A 15,324-nucleotide genomic window follows, 5' to 3' on the forward strand; every position below is an offset into this window, starting at 1 on the left:
GTCATTTTTTTTTTTTCTTCATAATTTAATTCTGTGCCTTCAATGGGCACTTGCAAACTGTGGGAAAAAAAAAACCTGTGTGAGATGTTCGCTGGCCCAGGTGGGCACCTCTGAACTCTGCATCTGCGCTCGGTCGGACGCGGGGTCAGCCAAGCTGCACGGCTGTCTGGGCGGGGGTCGGGTCAGCGGGGATCTGAGACCCGAGACGCCGGTGGTCGTCGGGTCGGTGCAGCCGGGGGCGGCCGCGGCGGGGACCTCGAGGTGTGCTCCCTACCCGTCGGCCACGGTCGCGCCTGGTCTCCGTGGGACCCAGCGTCGCCTCCTTTCCCGCCAGCGCTCCACGTGCCTTCGCGGCCCGCTCTTCTCGGGGCTCCGCGTCCTCCCCCCCACTCCCAACCCCGACGGCAGCGACGCCGTTTTCCCGGAAGGCGGAGGCCTCGGCTCACCCCGGGGTTCTCAGCATTTCCACCGCCAGGCGCTCGCTCCTGAGGACCCGAGGGGCAGCCGAGCCTTCCCCGCGGAGGGGCCGCCGCTGTCCGCGAGCGCCGGGGCTCGTTCCCGCCTTCCCGCCGCGGCCTGGGGGCAGCCGGCTGCGCCCCGAGAGGCACGCGAGCCCCGTAAACCTTGCCGGGCACTGAGCGTCTCTCCGCTCGCTGCCTCCTGTGCGGGGACAAGGAGGGATCCTGCTGCTCTCCGCGGACGGACGCAGACGGGCCGCGCCCCGCACCGCTGCTCCCGGAACTAGCCCCAGGCACGGGGAGGCCGCGGGAGGCTCCTGTGCGGGGGACCCCGCCCCCCAGCCCCCGGGCGACGGGGCGCTCCAGGCGGAGGGTCGGGCCCTGCCGGGGCGCGGGGCGGGGGGCGCGGGGCGCGGGGCGGGGGGCGCGGGGCGGGGGGCGGGGTCGCGGGGCGGGCGCGGAGCCCTGGCGCGGGAGCCCCCGTGACGCAGCAGTGACGTCGGCGGCGGCGGGCGGGATTTCCCGGCCCCTCCCGAGCGGCGGGCGAGACCCTGGCGCCGAGTGGGCGCGACCAACGTGGGAGGAGGGCGGCGCGGGCGAGGAGGCGCGGGGCTGCGCGCTCCGCTCGGCGCCGGGCCCGCACCCGCTCTCGGAGCCCCGCACCGGGGGCTGCGAACGCCCCAAGTACTTCGGGCCTGGGCGGCTTCCGCGGCGCGCGGGGCCCGGGCTCCCCCGGCTCCCCCGCCCCCAGCCCCTCGTCGTCTTTCCCCTGCCCGGGCGGAGCTGCTGACGCGGCCCGGAGACCCCGGGGGCGGGGCGCGCCTTCCCCCGCGAGCCGGTGAGCGCCGAGGCGGCGGAGCCCGAGCCCCCGCCCGCCCCCGCCCGCCCCGCCCGCCCCGCCCGGCCCCGCGCGGTCTGGCCGCCCCCCGCGAGCCCCACGTCGGAGACGAAGCCCGCGCGCCCCGCTCCGGTAAGTGGCGCCCGTGGGGAGCGGGTGGCACGGCCCCAGCTCCCGAGCGCGGGCGGAGCCCCAAGCCAAAGGGCGACTCGTGCGGGCGAGTGTCCGCGCCCGGAGACGCGGTTCGGCGCGCGTGTCGTCCCGCCGCCGTCAGCGGGAGCCGCGACCCCGATGCCCGTGGTGCTGCGGCCGGCACAGGCGGGCGTCGGCGGCCCCTCGAGCCCGCTCCGCTCCGCCCAGCCCCGGCCAGCCCGAGCGCGACCTGGGGCCGGCAGCTCCGAGCGCCGAGGGGCCCCGCAGTGGCCGGCGTCTGCGGACCTCCCGGGCCCCCCGGGGACGCCGCCCGCGTATGTAGGTCACGGACGCCTGCTGCTCCCGGCAGGGACGGCCGCGTTGACGAGCACCGCAGTGGAAGGGCTAGGCTGGCCGGGTGGTCGTTTTGTGAGGACGTTTCGGGCCGGTGCCGGAGGAAGCCCGCAGGATCGCGCAGCACCCCGGACACTGCCCCCGAGCAGTTCTGGTGGCGGCAGGAGACGCCCCGGCGAGGGTTCGGTCCCCTCCTGCCTTATGGCGTCTGTCCCCGAGCCTGGTGCTGAAACGGGCTGCGCTGGCCGCGCGCGCCCCACGGCACGGGGGAGCCCTGCCTGCTTTGATCCCTTAATTGCCTTAGAAATGATAACGGGAGGGTAAGTGGGGCTGGGGCAGAGGCGTGGCTGGAGAAGACTTCTTAATTGGAGAGCATTTGCTTATTTTCGTGTATTTTGGGCCGGGGTGTTGGGAAATCCGAAATGTCAAAGTTTGATCAAGCGATAAAGTGGGTCGTGGACGCCGGGTCTCCCGCCCTCTGCCCGGCTCCCCTGCGCTGCCGGCCCTCGGCGCCTTCTGTTACCTCGCAGGGCTGTGAAAGGCTGGCACAGGGCCTGTCGTTTCAGTCGGAGCCGAAGGCCTCCTGGGCTGCGCAGTGTTGCCCATGAAAACGTGTCAGTCCTGTATCTGCTTATGAGTCCTCACTGTGAGGCTTCCTTCCCCCCGTGGGATGGGAGAATTCAGTGGTGAATGCCTGAAAGCAGCAGCGAGACCTGGGCTCTGTGGCTGGCTTCTTGATTCCCCAGGGAATCCTTTTCCTAATTTTGCATGCTTTGGGGGAAGGGAGGCACACCGCCATCCAATCTGGCCCTGTTCCTTGCAAGAAGCTACTGTGGAAACAACTGAGAGTTCAACAGAAACCCTTTTCCAGTCTTGAGACACAAGATGTAAACAATGAATTATTTTCAAAGCATGGAGGTGGCTCAGTTATCAGTCTTGATAAAGATGGATATAGCGCTTAGTAAATAGTAGGTGTTAATGTAAATACAAGGGTTTATTGTGAGGCTTTGCTAGTTAATGAATGATTAGCCTCACTCTGGGGTTATTAAGCCGAGATAACTATTTAAGACAATGGTCTTCCTGTTTGCTCCTCTACCACCAACCCTCAGCCTCCTTAAAATAAAATTGCCCAAAGGGAAACTGCAGGAGTTGTCTGGCTAGCTGAGAAATAGCACAACAAAAGGGTCATTCCCAGGAGTCCCATGATTAGTTAGGCAGTTGCCTTTGACATTTCTCATGCAGGTGGACAGTGGAGAAACGAAGAAAAAGCTTTTAACGTGTTCATTGTATGGTTTTTAAAGCAAAAGAGACCGTCTCCAGAACCCCCATATCTCAGCACATTGTTGGAAATGGTGGAACATCAGGTGGGAACTTGGGCACTGTCGTCCCTCTGGTCCCTAGGGAAGCAAGTGCCCTGTAACTGTCTCAGGAGGTCCAGCTTGGGCTGTATGAGTGGTTGGGTATAATGCCGCCTCTCCCCTCTACCACCACCACCACCACCACCACTACCACCACACAAACGACTGCTTCCTAAGAAAGACAGCCAAATGGCTCAGAAAAGACAGAAGGCTGCAACACAAGTCATTCTCATTTATTTATAGCCACATCTCACCATCACATTCTTACCTTGACTCAATTTTGTTCTACTAGAAAAGGGGAGAATACCTAACAAAGCAATGTGTGTTAGATTGCCTTTTTTTTTTTTTAAGATTTTATTTATTCATGAGAGAGAGACAGAGACACAGGCAGAGGGAGAAACGGGCTCCCTATAGGGAGCCCGATGTGGGACTCATCCCGGGTCCCCAGGATCAGGCCCTGGGCTGAAGGCAGGCGCTAAACCGCTGAGCCACCTGGGCTGCCCAGATTGCCTTTTTTTAATCATAGAATATTAAAACAATGTCTTTAAGATAGTACCTTTATGAGCATGTACTATTCTGTAATCTCACAGATTTCCTCCTTTTATTGGTAAATAAATATGATAGACGGGGGCAAGCATAGAGTCTTATTATACAGGTAGAAGAGACTATTGGTTCAGTTTTCTGAAGCCAGAAACTATAGGTTAACTTCTTTAATACACCAAAAGCACTACAAAAAATATCCTTTTAACAATAGCCAGCAAGGGTATTTTAACTGAAAATCAGAAACGCCAAGTGTCAGCAAAGAAAAACAGGGAGACCAATTACGGTATAGAAATTAGCATAATATGACTGTAGTATTTTAACCAATTCTTGACAACTGTGTGAAGAATAAACCAAATATCTTAAATAAATTAGCAGAAGTGAAAAAAATGCAAATGAAATTTCCATTTATGGAAGGAAGTGGAGGCAAGAAATAACTGCTGAAAGAAAAAATCACCACAGGAAACAATGGGTACTTAGGAGGAGATCACTTCAGTAAGCTAGTTGGAGCATTCCAAATCACTTTAATTGTCAAGGAGCTTTTGTTAAGTCAAAAAGCAGGTGGTGTGCAATCAGTTTTCCTAGCGGAACCCAGCAGACAAAATGGCAGGTCTTGTGCAGATGAGGGAGTGCGGCTGTGTTGAAGGTATGGTGCTTGTGGTGTGGACTCCAGTGTCCTAGGAGAAGTGAGGACATCTATGTGGCTGTGGAGAAGCCACTGGCACCTCAAGCGCTAAGATTGCTGGGTATCTTCAAGCAAGTCACCAATGGCCCAATCTCAGAGGGCCAGACCTTGGAGGGAGCCCAGGTTAGCAGGCAGTGGGGTGGAGGGAGGAGGACCAGGCTTCAAGTCCCTGAGTCACATGGATGATCTCATTTAATTCTCGCACTATACCCACAAAACTTCGCTTTAGCAAAAACAAAAAACAACTGTCCAGGAGTGTTCTGGCAAGATACTTGGTGGGTAGTGGTGACTCTTTTTTAACTCACGAAGGAAAACCATATACAAATGCAAAGGGGGAGCAACTGAGACTGTCCATGCACTCCATCCAGAAAAGCCCGGATTTCTTCCCCTATCAGATTTCTCAACCCATTTCGCCCTGGGTGGTGGGTTGGCGCTCTCTAATGGGAGGTGTGCTGAGAGGCTGAGGAAGAGGAGATAGAAGAAATGCCTTAAGCATCCCTCCCGGGCCCTCAGCTGACAGTCAGTTGCATAACGTGGAGCAACAGCCTTGGGTCCACTAACCTGTACCACCTGTGCTGTCTGATTTTCTCAGTGCCCGTTTCCACCTGGCATCCATGTCTAATTTGCAACTCTGGCAGCTCCCGTTCCACCCCTTGCTCAGGATCACCACCAAAGGAAGAGGGCCGGGGAGATAGCAGTAGGTAAAAGGGAAAATTTTTAAGTTGCTTTAAAAATTCTTATTAGAACATCTTTACAGGGGCACCTAGGTGGCTCGATCCGTTAAGTGTCTACCTACCTTCAGCTCAGGTCATGATCCTAGAGCCCTGGGATCAAGCCCTACATCAGGCTTCCTGCTCACTGGGGAGCCCACTCCTCCCTCTCCCTTCCCCTGGCTTGTATGCACTTGTGTGCACGCTCTCTCTCTCTCAAATAAATAAAATCTTAAAAAAAAAAAAAAAAAACATCTTTACAACCACAGCAAAAAGTGTTAATATGAAAAATATATATATGCCTCTGTAGACCTACTACCCAAATTCTGTATTTGCTTCTGGTTTCTTATCACACGAATATGTAGAATTGAGAGATCTTTGCCAAAAACACTGTACAAGTATGAAAGTCCAAGTAGGAGAAATGGAATTTGAAACAGAAAGGAAAGAGCAAGGGAATATTGAAAGGGGATTTGAAAGCAGAGCAACGGAGATGGTCGAAGGCAGTCCGCTGGGAGCAGGCTATTCTCATTGATGGCCCGGCCGGCTCTGTGACTCAGGTTCTGACCCCTGTTGGAGGGGCAGAGGCAAGGATGGCGGACAGCGGGTGATGGTTCCTCATTCTGGTGCACTGGGGTGTTGACGGCAGAGAGGACAGAGGTATGGCAGCGTATAGGCTGGCGCGGCCTGCATGTGCTGACTACACCCCACTGCACACTCCCCATAGGGCAAGGTGTGCTTTCCAAGTCAAGCAGCAGAGCCCACTTTTATATGTACAGAATCAAATCACTGAGACACCTTCAGAAAACCATTTCCTCCTCCCAGTACCCACGATTGTTGGGAAGTGCTGGCAGTCCAGGACACCCCTTCCCTCCACCTCAGACTGAGTCTTTGCTCCCAAGGACCTCCTTTCTCTAAGATGTATCATAGTGGTCCCATCTCTCCTTATCTGTTTGAGGGCCCAGGCACACTTGAGAATTGATATCATCCTCTGAAGTGTTTTTCTATCCTGGTTTGGGGATGCATTGGCCTTGTCCTGTTGCTTTGGAGTACCTGCTATGTATGCCTTTGGTAGAAACTATAGAGAAGGCAGAAAGCTTTTCCCCTACCACCTTTGGTTTAGTGACTGGAGCCTGTGAATTAAAGTGACAACAGGAGAGATCAACAGAAGCAAAGAGCCAAATTAATAGAAAAAGTTTATTAGACATGCACAGAACAGAGGAGCTGCACAGGAAAGAGAAATCCTGAAGAAGCAGTTAGGCTCCAGAGCTTATTAAATGCTTCTTAACAAAGGGAAATAAGTTGTAGGAAGGTGACAAGAGAAACAAAAAGGGATTTGAGCTCTTAGGGGCAGTAAATTGTGTGAAGATAGATATAGGGGGACAACTTACGGAAGATAAGAGTTATTAAGATTTGTTTGTGCAGACAGGCCCATCTTTCTCTATCCAGTGCTAGTGGAGGTTTTCTTCTTCCTGTAATGGGAGATGGAGGGAAAAGAACTGTGTGTCTTGGCAGAGAGGGCAAGGCCGGAGTTCCTCCTGTGTCCACTGTTTCTTACCTGCAAAATCAGCGCAAAATAATCCTTATGCCAAGGTAGTATATTTGGGGGTGGTATATTCTGAATCCCCTACAAAATTTCCAGCAGGACCTTTCTTTAGTGAAGTCCAGAGCCCAAAGCCTATGTTATGCTAAACCAGCATGAGTAGTCCCTCTTTAGTTTTAGTTTCTGTTCATTAATTTTGGGAAAATTTTGCTTTCCCTGTGCCCCTGCTAACTTCATTCATATAGCCACGGGGCTCCAGTGGCCTGTAGATGCTCATTTACCCCTGAAGCCTGTGGGACCTCGTGCATGAGAGAAGGCTGCATCCTGGCTGAGGAGGCAGATTACATAAGTGTAGGAGTGTATGTTTGATGGCAGGTAAAGGGGGAAGCAGGTGTCACAAGGATGTAAAGACACAGTGAAGCTCCCGAACTCTGAAGGGCAGTGGTGGCTGTGGAGTGTAGCCGAGAGGGGCTGTTGGTAGAACCTGAGTGGAGCCTCTGACAGCATTGGAACCTTAAGGAAAGCAACAAAGGAAGACTGGCAGTGATGTCAGCCACCGAATTTTTTTCTGGAAGAAGGTGAGGTATCAATACATAAATTGGCCTTCATCAGCATCACATACCCTCTTCTTCAGTTACGTTATATCTAGCCAGGGATGAGGTCACCAGAGCCTTCTGCTCACCCAGATTATCTGAGTACCCGGGTGGGTGGACCCCACAATGGACCTACCACCCTGATACCCTGTCCCTATTTGGAATAGCTTTACTTCATCACCCTTCCAGTTGGAGTTTGGTATTTCAGCGCTTTTTCCCCTGCTTGGTTGATCTTGTAGAATTGGAAGGTTTAGAGGGGCTCTTTCCCGCCAATCTTTCTGTGCTTGCTCTTTTTTTTTTATGAATTTTTATTTATTTATGATAGTCACACACACAGAGAGAGAGGCAGAGACACAGGCAGAGGGAGAAGCAGGCTCCATGCACCGGGAGCCCGACGTGGGACTCCATCCAGGGTCTCCAGGATCGTGCCCTGGGCCAAAGGCAGGCGCTAAACCTCTGCGCCACCCAGGGATCCCTGTGCTTGCTCTTTCTGCACTGCAGTGAGCGTGCCCACAGCCACTGCTGTGCTGGGTCCCCTCAATCTCAGGACAGCTATGGAGAGGTGGACCAAGCCCTGCAGATCCTGCACCAGGGGTACCAGCCCTCATACCCCAGGTTTACCATGCCCCTGACGGGTCTGATTCCTCCCAGCTCCCCAGTTTCTCTCCAGACCCTCTCTTTGTGCTAGAAATTGCTATAGTAATAGTGTCAGAACTAAGTCGATCATTGGCTTGAACCCAGGCACATTTTTACTAAACAGAAATTTTCTTTGTCATGGGACTTGTCATCACAGAGTTCTGATCCACACAAGGACCAGCCTTCACAGGTTATCTGCCTTTCTCTGGTTTTCCCTCACGTTACTGCTGCAAGCCATCTTCATTGCTGGACAGTATGGGAGGACTTTCCCAATGTGTGGGGGTATTGCTGAAAGCAGTAGATAAGTTCCTAAGAGATTGCCTGTAAGCCACCTATTTCTAAGACATTCATTTAATGAACACGTGACCAGGTGTTTCAGGCACTAACAGTTTAAAGCTGAATAAGGCCTTCAGAGTGCTCGTAATCTAGGGGGGATATGAGCGGGAAAACAACTTGCCTGTCCCTGGATTAACTCCCTGACAGCTGAGTTTTAAATGCTGCGGGAGTAGTGATAACAGGAACATTTGTTCTTCCTGAGAGCTGTAGGGTGCAGGAAGGGCCTGACAGCTGCAGCCCCAGAAAGTTGAGCAAGATTTTCCAACCCACACAAGTGAGCGAGGGCTTTCCAGGCAGAGGGACCAGGCCATGCTAAGGCTCGGAGTTAGGGGCGTGCACTGGGGAGGGAGGAACAGGTGGCCCCGAGCCCAATTATGAAGACTCTCTAGTGACCTGTGCAAGAGTCTGTTCTGGGATGAATGGAGGGAGGGAGAGGTTGGTGCCCGGGCAGCCAGTTTGGGCCTGGACAATGAAGACAACACAACCCCGTTTAGTGAGTGGAAGTGGAGGAGCAGGCGGGGAGAGGGTGTAGGACCTGGCAGGTGGGGAGGTTCCCCCCCCCCCACCGGTGGAACAGGGGGCCTCCTGAGACCCTGTGGACCTTATAGTGGGTCAGCCTGGTCAGGGGGGATGGGGAGAAGGTCTGAGGCTTCAAAGAACAGATGAGAAGTTCAGGGCAAAACAAAACTGCTCCTGTAAAATGCATCCTCTTTCTGATGCAGGTTTTCTTGTGTCAAAGTCCCTTAGAAGGGACGGGTCTGCGCAGCAGCGCCTGAGGCTGCTGGGGCGCCAGTCTCTGGGAGGCCACAGCAAGCCTGCCACCACCACACTCTGCTGGATGACTCATTCTTTCTGTGTTCGAGCAATTGCAGCTCTCGCTGTTGTTTATGATTTCTCTGTCCCCCTAACATTTATGAATTTGATCTGAAGCCATCCAACTATCTCTCCCTGCACATGGATGGCAGGGATTACATTTATTAGCCTTTGGTGAGAGCACATCTATCCAAGGATGAGTTTTTGTTTTTTTCCGAAACCTGGTCACCCTTTACCTAACCCCAAGCTCTGGTGGCCTGAGGCTGAGGGACCGAGCCCTGGCCATGCTTCACAGTCACCATGGCAACTCCCAGATGTGGCCCACACATTGGCCCAGGACACACACCCCCCACCACCACACTGGACTCCCTGGGATCTTCCTGCCCTGCCTCATCCTTGGACCCCTGTTAGCTGTGAAATGTGCCCTGTGGTGGGGTTTTCTGTCTTCTTCCTCACTTTGTCCACTCTGGGGGCTTCTCCTCCCTGTACTCTCTTCATGTGAGGGGACAAGGAGCAGGCGGTGGCAGGGCCAACAAATTCTGCCCTCACAGAATTCACATTCGAGGAGAGAGAGCAGGCCAGTACTAATAAGCCTGAAAACAAAAGCAATTTCATGAAGTAAATTAATAAAACAGCACCTTAACATGTGGCGAGTGCTTGGGAGAAAAATGAAACGAGGAAGGAAGATGTGGAGTTCCAGGGACAGGCTATTACAGATTTTACATAAGCTGCTTCTAGAAGGACTCAGTGTAGGGATCAAGATGAAGAAATAAAATGGGCTTGTCTCACATTTATAGAGGCAGCGAAAATGGAGTAAGATGAAAATGTGCTGGGCCCCCAGATGTTTTGTGCCCAGCTGCCTCCTTTGACAGCCTCCACCACCTCCCAGCATACGCAGAAGCTACATTTCCCAAAAGGAGCATTTGGTCTTCTAACTCAAGGCAGAGGAAGACTCGTAGCAAAATAACACACAGCACCACCATCTCCCTGCTTTGTGGATGCCCCACCAATCCAGCCACTGGACCAATGAGCCAAGTGGCTCCTGAGACACCAAGTGGAGGCAATAGGGAGTGAGCCTAATCCAAAGGCATTTGAGTCACCTAGAGCCCTCCAAAAGATGCCACTGAGAGGCCAGATCAGAGACCCACAAGCTTAAAGATCTGGGGCTAATAGAAAAGGGAGCCACCCTCAGGGCCACTCCACTGTGGGCATGGGTAGGCTGGAAGACACAGCTCCGTAAGAACTGCTTCATGGACTCTCGCTCTGTGGCCTGGCAGGTGAAAAGTAAGCTTGCCTAGTGATGGGTGGCCACTGGCTGTGCCTTCCATTTTTATACACCTGCTTTAGGAATCATTTATGGGTAGCACAGTCTCTCTGTAAAATCCAGAACAGATCTGTCCGTGGTTCCCAAACCTGGCTGCAGAGCAGAATGACTTTGGGTAGTTTTCAGAAATACCACCTCACCTCTGGATGTTCTGACTCCACCGTTCTGAGCTAGGACCAGGGAATCTGTGTTTTTTGAGTTTCATAAGCCACTGAAGCAGATGATTCCTGTGGGTCGTCTTTCTGTGCGCCTGAAAAACCTGAAACTACCCAGGATTTCCCAGACCATTTCCTATGCCAGCCTCTCCCACCTCTCTCCCTTGAAGCTGTGAAACAGCGACTCCCCACAGACACCACAAGGCTGAGACACCTGTAAGAGCAAGAGCTCCTTTCCAGGCTGAGCACACATGGATCTGTCTTCCCCTGCTTTTCACAAGACAGCTTCACCGATGGGGAAGCCAGCTATTCTCCCTGAAGAACTGCCTCTGTGTAGAGCATAATTACCCCAAAATACAGTTCCCCCATCCCCCATCCCACAGCTCACCTTTGGTGGGTCATAACAGCTCCAGGCACCCCACAGGCGCATGAACCAACATTCACCCTTGTTGGCTGCGAGACAGGAAGGACCATTAGTCATAGATGAGAATGGCAAATGCTACTATGTCAGCAGGCAGGAACCCAGAGATGAGGAAAAGGAGGTTCCAGATCATGAGGAACTTCCACGCTAGTGACGGAGACGGATGATTATCACACAACACAGAATTCAGAACCTAAACACAGGACACCAAACCCAGTCTAGGTCAGGAAAAGCTTCCAGAAGGAGGCCTTGGGACTTGGCCAAATGAAAGGGATGGTCACAGCTAATGAATGCTGAAGACTTTCAAGGCTGAAAGCTTTTGTTTAAGCAAATAATAATAATAGCTAACATTTATTGAGTGTTTACTACAAGCTAGGCTCTAAGAGCCTAATATGAGATTAGGTATGTATTCCTTGGCGGGTGCCAGGGTGGCTCAGTCACAGCAACAGCCAAGTCTTCATCTCAGCTCAGATCTTTTGATCTCAGAGTCATGAGTTCAAGTCTCACATTGGGCTCTTAAAAATTGAGCCTACTTAAAAAATTAAATATATTCATAAGTATTTATTCCTTGACAGCTATGGTTGTAGGAAACATAATGGGCACCACCTCGCCCCAAAGATGGCCACAATGGAACCTGAGCATGTGTTATCTTACACAGCAAAAGAGATTTTTCAGATGTGATTAAGACTCTTGAGGTGGGGAAAGTATCCTGGATTATTTGACGGGCCCAATGTAATCACAAAAGTGCTTATAAAAGGAGGAGTGTCCGAGGGATTGGACAATGCCTGTCTGCTGACTTCCAAGATGGAGGAGCAGCTGTAAGCAAAGAGGGTCAGCCACCACCAGAAGCTGGAAAAGGCAGAGAAACAGACTCTCCCAAGAAACTCCAGCAGCCCTACTGATGCTGTGTACTTTGTGATACCAGAACTCTCAACAATTTTTTAAAATTTGTTTTTATTGAAGCTCAGTTTGCCAACATATAGTATAACACCCATGGCTCATCCCATCAAGTGCCCTCCTCAGTGCCCGTCACCCAGTCACCCCAACCCCTGCCCACCTCCCCTTATACAACCCTCTGTTCGTTTCCCAGAGTTAGGAGTGTCTCGTGGTTTGTCTCCCTCTCTAATTTTTCCCACTCAGTTCCCCTCCTTTCCCTTATAATCCCTTTCACTATTTTTTATAATCCCCATATGAGTGAAACCATATGATGATTGTCCTTCTCCGATAGACTTACTTCGCTCAGCATAATACCTCCAGTTCCATTCAAGTCGAAGCAAATGGTATTTCTGATGGCTGAGTAATATTCCATTGTATATATAGATCACATCTTCATCTGTCAAAGGACACCGAGGCTCCTTCCACAGTTTGGCTATTGTGGACATTGCTGCTATGAACATTGGGGTGCAGGTGTCCCGGCATTTCACTGTATCTGTATCTGTGGGGTAAATACCCAGTAGTGCAATTGCTGGATCATAGAGTAGCTCTATTTTTAACTTCTTGACGAACCTCCACACTATTTCCCAGAGTGGCTGCACCAGTTCACATTCCCACCAGCCATGCAAGAGGGTTCCCCCTTCTCCACATCCCCTCCAACATGTGTTGTTTCCTGTTTTGTTCCTTTTCTTTAAATATTTTATTTATTTATTCATGAGAGACACAGAGAGAAGGCAGACACAAGCAGAGGGAGAAGCAGGCTCCCTGTGGGGAGCCCCATGTGGGACTCTATCCCAGGACCCTAGGATTAAGACCTGAGCCGAAGGCAGATGCTCAACCGCTGAGCCACCCAAGCACCCCTGTCTTTGTTAATTTTCACCATTCTCACTGGTGTGAGGTGATATCTCATTGTGGATTTGATTTGTATTTCCCTGATGAGTGACACAGAGCATTTTCTCATGTGCCTCTTGGCCATGTGTATGTCGTCTTTGGTGAAATTTCTGTTCATGTCATCTGCCCATGTCATGATTCGATTTTTTGTTTCTTGGGTGTTGAGTTTAATCAGTTCCTTATAGATCTTGGATACTAGCCCTTAATCTGATATGTCATTTGCAAATATCTTCTCCCATTCTTTAAGTTGTCTTTTAGTCTTGTTGACTGTTTCTTTTGCTGTGCAGAAGCTTTTTATTCTGATTAAGTCCCAATAGTTCATTTTTGCTTTTGTTTCCCTTGCCTTCCTAGATGTATCCTGCAGGAAGTTACTGTAGCCAAGTTCAAAAAACTTATTGCTTGTGTTCTCCTCTAAGATTTTGATGGATTCCTGTCTCACATTTAGATCTTTCAACCATTTTGAGTTTATCTTTGTGTCTGGTGTAAGAGAATGGTCCAGTTTCATTCTGCACGTGGCTGTCCAATTTTCCCAATACCATTTATTGAAGAGACTGTTCTTTTTCCAGTGGATATTCTCTCCTGCTTTGTTGAATATTAGTTGACCATAAAGTTGAGGGCCCATTTCTGGGTTCTCTATTCTGTTCCATTGATCTGTGTGTCTGTGTTTGTGCCAGTACGCTACTGTCTTGATGATCACAGCTTTGTAATACAGCTTGAAATCCGGCATGGTGATGCCAACGGCATTGATTTTCAATATTTCTCTGGCTATTTAGGGTCTTTTCTGATTCCATACAAATCTTAAGATTATCTGTTCCAACTCTGTGAAGAAAGGCCATGGTATTTTGATAGGGATTGTGTTGAACGTGTACATTGCCCTGGGTAGCATAGACATTTTCACCATATTTATTCTTCCAATCCATGAGCGTGGAGTGTTTTTCCATCTCCTGTCTTCCTTAATTTCTTTCAGATCCGTTCTGTAGTGTTTAGGGTATAGATCCTTTACCTCTTTGGTTAAATTTATTCCTAGGTACCTTATGGTTTTGGGTGCATTGTAAATGGGATTGACTCCTTAATTTCTCTTTCTTCAGTCTCCTTGTTAGTGTATAGAAATGCCACTGATTTCTGTGTGTTGATTTTGTATCCTGCCACATTGCTGAATTGCTGTATGAGTTCTAGCAATCTTGTGGTGGAGTCCTTTGGGGTTTTCTATATACAGTATCATGTCATCTGCAAAGAGAGAGAGTTTGACTTCTCTGACAATTCGACTGCCTTTTATTTCTTTTCATTGTCTGACTGCTGAGGCTAGGACTTCTAGTACTATGATGATTGACACTGGTGAGAGTGGACACCCCTGTCCTGTTCCTGATCTTAGGAGAAAAGCTCTGTTTTTTCCCCATTGAGAATGATATTCTCTGTGGGCTTTTCATAAATGGCTTTTAAGATATTGAGGAATATTTCCTCTATCCCTACACTTCGAAGAGTTTTAATCAGGAATGGATGCTGTATTTTGTGAAATGCTTTCTCTGCATCTATTGAGAGGATCATGTGGTTCTTGTTTTTTCTCTTATTGATGTAATCTATCACGTTGATTGTTTTGCAAGTGTTGAACCACCCTCGCATCCTGGGGATAAAACCCACTTGGTCATGGTGAATAATCTTCTTAATGTATTGTTGGATCCTTTTGGCTAGTATCTTGTTGAGAATTTTTGCATCCGAGTTAATCAGGGATATTGGTCTATAATTCTCTTTTTTGGTGGGGTTTTTGTCTGATTTTGGAACCAAGATAATGCTAGCTTCATAAAATGAGCTTGGAAGTATTCCGTCCCTTTCTATCCTTCGAAACAGCTTTAGTAGACTAGGTATTATTTCTTCTTTAAACGTTTGATAGAATTCTCCTGGGAAGCCCTCTGGCCCTGGACTTTTGTGTCTTGGGAGGTTTTTCATGACTCCTTCAATTTCCTTGCTGGCTCTTGGCCTGTTCAGGTTTTGTATTTCTTCCTGTTCCAGTTTTGGTAGTTTGTGGTTTTCCAGAAATGCATCCATTTCTTCTAGATTGCCTAATTTGTTGGCATATAGCTGCTCATAATACATTTTTAAACTCGCTTGTACTTTCTTGGTATTGTTGTGATCTCTCCTCCTTCATTCGTGATTTTATTAATTTGAGTCTTGTCTCTTTTTAATAAGGCTGGCTAGGGGTTATCTATCTTATTAATTCTTTCAAAGAACCAACTCTTGGTTTTGTTGAAATGTTCTACAGTTCTTTTGGTCTCTATTTCATTGAGTTCTGCTTGAATCTCTATTATCTCTCTTCTTTTGTTTGGTGTAGGCTTTACTTGCTGTTCTTTCTCCAATTCCTTTAGGTAGGAGGTTATCTTGTGTATTTGAGGGTTTTTTAATTTATATATATATATATATATATATATATATATATATATATATTTTTTATGACAGTCACAGAGAGAGAGAGAGAGAGAAGCAGAGACACAGGCAGAGGGAGAAGCAGGCTCCATGCACCGGGAGCCTGACGTGGGATTCGATCCCGGGTCTCCAGGATCGCGCCCTGGGCCAAAGGCAGGCGCCAAACCGCTGCGCCACCCAGGGATCCCG

The 15,324-nt window shown here is 50.3% G+C and overlaps 1 protein-coding gene across 4 annotated transcripts in view; it reads left to right on the forward strand.

Annotated features, from left to right (window-relative positions):
* Nucleotides 1-1,345: 1,345 nt before the first annotated feature.
* The window catches only part of GNG4 (G protein subunit gamma 4), an 80,625-nt gene continuing 66,646 nt past the window's right edge, over nt 1,346-15,324 (forward strand). For all 4 annotated transcript variants that reach the window (XM_072822971.1, XM_072822972.1, XM_072822970.1 and 1 more), the window contains exon 1: nt 1,346-1,428. The gene's annotated coding sequence lies outside the window, so the exon portion shown is untranslated. The remainder of the gene's footprint in view (nt 1,429-15,324) is intronic.

Source organism: Canis lupus, chromosome 4 (genome assembly GCF_048164855.1).
Source record: "Canis lupus baileyi chromosome 4, mCanLup2.hap1, whole genome shotgun sequence".
Taxonomy (NCBI): Eukaryota; Metazoa; Chordata; class Mammalia; order Carnivora; family Canidae; genus Canis; species Canis lupus.